Below are 4,331 nucleotides of genomic sequence, written 5' to 3' on the forward strand. Positions count from 1 at the left end.
TCCCCACCGCCTTGCTCTTGCTTCTCCTCCCCGGGGATGATTTCCTGGGAGCCCTGGAGCATTAGGGCAGGAGGTTGGGAGAATGCCCAGTCTAGATAATTAGTCCTAGGTAGGGCTGACTGGAGGCACAGGGGGTGGGGTGGGTGGCCAGCTGCTGTTGGGATGATTTCAGGGATTGGACCTTCCTCCTGGTGGCAGTGCCCTTTCTTTAACTGCCTTGGTTAAAATGCAAATGTTGCTCCGGAGGGCTACACATTGTCATCATTAACAGAACTGCCTTCATCAGATTAATTAATTATAGTCTTGTATGGCAGACTTTTTTCCCCCTGGTAATAGCACCCAGACACATGAATTAGACCAGCAAAGAGAGGAGAGATAAAGTTGAAAGCCACATGAAAGCCAAGTAAAACTGGCTTCGGGAGGAAGGTGGAGCTGGTGGAGTGGGAATGCTGAGGAAAGACCTTGTCTGTTCAGGTACTGGCCGCCTACAAAGAGGAGTTAGGACAGCCTGTGGAGGAAGGTGGTAGGGAGAGCAGGGACCTAAGTCCAGCTGAAAGCCCTCCCTGGACTTGCAAAAGAGGTGAAACAGATTCTTTACCTATGGCTTGCAGATTCTGAAGCTGACGAAATTCCATGTCTATTGTTGTTAATTGTGCATCTGTTTGCAAATTTGTAAACATGGTGATATTTATCTCTGCTAATTATATAATGCTTTGTGTAGTGTCTTTTTTCTTGTTGCATAATTAAAATGAAAAAAATTGAAAATAAAGGAAAAGATTGATCCATAGCCCAAAACATGTAATAATCTTATTTCTGAAAGTACAGCTGTATTGATTTTCCCCTGTCTCTATGGAATTCTTTGCTTTGAACCTCATAGATCTAATTTTTAATTGCTTGAAAACCCTTAAGAATTACATTATCAACAATCTTTGGAATCAGATGAAAGGAAGTTTAATTTTGTGTATGCCACTTGACGTTTTAAGAAATGGTATGTTTCGTTGTGGAATATATTGAGTTTTATAATTTAGCTTTTCTAGGCAGGCATATTTATAAAACCCTAACTTCTGGAAAATGGAGTGTACTTTATATTGGTCAAATATGTCAGTCTTTCAAACAACTATGTGCTTTTTTGTATATGCAGCTTTTCTTAACATTTTCATTATGTTTAGATGCCTTGAATCTTGAATTAAAGTTTGGAAAGAAAACATCTGGACTTGAAAAGATAGGCCTGCTGCTGCTTCAATCATATTTATTTTGTGTTGATTTACACGCTGATGCCATTAGGGTTTGGGACGGAGCCATTTCCACTCCCCTCCTCATTTTAGTGGCTGGTGTTTTGGGGACAAGTAATTAAAACTTGTACCACTATGCATGGTTGTGAAATCTCAACACAAAGGTAAAGTTCACATTCTCAGCTGGTTCCTGAGTTTGCACCTCCTTGTACCCTGAGGCAGGAACTTGCTTTGCTTTTACCGAGAGTTTAATTCTTTTTTGTTTTTGAGATGGAGTCTGGCTCTGTTGCTCAGGCTGGAGTGCTGTGGCATGATCTTGGCTCACTGCAACCTTTGCCTCCTGGCTTCAAGCAATTTTCATGTCTTAACCTCCTTAGTAGCTGGGATTACAGGTGTGCCACCGCGCCCGGCTAATTTTTATATTTTTAGTGGAGATGGGGTTTCGCCATGTTGGCCAGGCTGGTCTCGAACTCCTAACCTCAGGTGATCTGCCTGCCTCAGCCTCCCAAAGTGCTGGGATTACAGGTGTAAGCCACAATGCCTGGCCTGAGAGTTTAATTTTTAATTTTTAAATTACCCATGTTGTAATTGCTTCGCTGAAAAAAATGTTCAATTCATATGAAAACTATTTCCCCTTCTTTCTGTTTTTACAGTGGCTTCCACTGGTTCTTTTCCTTTGCCATCTACTAGAAGGTTAGATTTCTTGAAGGTCCTTTTATCTGTCCTCTCTCTCTCATCTAGGTGGTCTCGTGCTTCCTTTAAATAACGTGCCTATAGACAATGCTCATATCTGTATGTGCAGCCTCAACTTCTCTTCTTTTTTTTTTTATTTTCAATGACCGTTTTACCAAATCAGCTTTTCGTCTGAACTCTGAAATGGCCCTTGTGTGTTGCTGAGGCCCTTTAAACTCAGCACGATCCAAATGGGAATCATTCATCTTCCTTTACCTTCTCTGATTCTGGATTTCTAATCTTGATCATCGGTTTATCCCCAAATCTAGAAGTCATCCCTGATGCCTTTCTCCCCTTAACCTCCCACAGCCAATTGATCACCAATCCTTTGGAGCCTAAATATGGGGTGTGTGTTGCTTTCTTCTCATGCCCAGCGTCACTGCCTCCAGTGGTTTGCTCCAGTGACTGCCCAGGCAATCACAGGAGTCTGTAACTTGCATATTGCTGCTCACCTCTTCACATGGCAGACTCTTGAGACCTCCAGTAGTGGGTGTGCCGAAACAGTGGTCTACTTCTCATGCTCTTGCTGGAAAAGCCTCAGTAATTCCTCATGGGCCACCTTAGCTAGGTATAGAAAGCTTATTTATTTTATGTATTATTATTATTATTTTTTTGAGATGGAGTCATGCTCTGTCACCCAGGCTGGAGTGCAGTGGTGTGATCTTGGCTCACCGCAACCTCTGCTTCCCGGGTTCAAGTGATTCTCTTGCCTCAGCCTCCCAAATAGCTGGGATTATAGGCGCCTGCCACCACCACACCTGGCAAATTTTTGTATTTTTAGTAGAGGTGGGGTTTCACCATGCTGGCCAGGCTGGTCTTGAACTCCAGACCTCAAGTGATCCACCCGCCTCAGCCTCCCAAAGTGCTGAGATTACAGGCGTGAGCCACTGCGCCTGGCCACTTTATTTTTATTTTATAGAGATGGGGTTCTCATCTCTGTCACCCACTGTAGTGGGCGGTATGCAGTGGTGTAATGATAAATCACTGTAACCTCAAGCTCCTGAGCTCAAATGATTCTACCCCCAACCCCTGCCTCAGCCTCCCAAATAGCTGGGACTACAGGCATGCGATACCATGCTCAGCTAATTATTTTTATTTTTTGTAGATACAGAGTCTCACTGTGTTGCTCAGGCTGGTCTTGAACTCTGGCTTCAAACAATCCTCCCATCTTAGAAGGCTTTTTCTGTTTTATCTCCTGCCTATTTTCCACCCTCATTTGCCGGTAACTCTTCGTGTAACACTGTATTAGTCTGTTCTTATGCTGCCAGACATACCCAAGACTGGGTAATTTATAAAGGAAAGAGGTTTAATGGACTCAGTTCCACGTGGCTGGGGAGGCCTCACAATCATGGCAGAAGAACAAGGAAGAGCAGAAGGATGTCTTACATGGAGGCAGGCAAGAGAGAATGAGAGCCATGTGAAAAGGAAAATTTATAAAACCATCAGATCTTGTGAGACCTACTCACTACCATGAGAACAGTATGGGGGAAACTGCCCCATGATTCAGTTATCTCCCACCAGGTCCCTCACATAACATATGGGAATTATGGGAGCTATAATTGAAGACGAGATTTGGGTGGGGACACGGCCAAACCATACCCAACACTTTAGCTTAGTATGAAAAGTTTTACATGCTTTAGCATCTTCCTTTTCCCTAGCCTTGTCTTCTGCTGTTACCCACCTTGATCCTCCAGTCCTGCATTGTATAATATGGTGGCCACTTGTCATATGTGACTGTTGAACAGTTGAAATGTAGCTGGTTCAAATTGAGATATACCATAAATTAAAATATACACTGGATTTTAGACTTAGTCTGAAACACAAAAGATGTAAAATATTTTAATAATTTCTTTATTATGTTGGAGTTATAATGTTTTGACTACATTGGGTCAAGTAACTAAAATATATTATTAAAATTAACCTGGCCAGGCACGGTGGCTCGTGCGTGTAATCCTAGCACTTTGGGAGGCCAAGGTGGGCTGATCGCTTGAGCCCAGGAATTCGAGACCAGGCTGGGCAACATGGTGAAACCCTGTCTCTACAAAAAAATACAAAAAATTAGCCAGGCGTGGTGACTGGCACCTGTAGTCCAAGCTGCTTGAGAGGCTGAGGTGGGAGGATCACCTGAGCCCAGGAGGTTGAGGCTGTGGTGAGCTGTGATTGTGCCACTGCACTCCAGCCTGGGTGACAGAGCGAGACTCCGTCTCAAAAAAAAAAATAAAATAAAAATTAAAAATAAAAATAAAATTAATTTGACATGTGCCTTTTTACTCTTTGAAATGTGGCTCCTAACCAATTTGAAGGTAGATGTGTGGTGCTCTTATTTCTGTTGGACAGCTCTGCTTTAGCCTTTTTTTTTTTTTAAAG

The sequence above is a fragment of the Rhinopithecus bieti genome, unplaced genomic scaffold (genome assembly GCF_001698545.2).
Source record: "Rhinopithecus bieti isolate Rb0 unplaced genomic scaffold, ASM169854v2 scaffold_19685, whole genome shotgun sequence".
Lineage (NCBI taxonomy): Eukaryota > Metazoa > Chordata > Mammalia > Primates > Cercopithecidae > Rhinopithecus > Rhinopithecus bieti.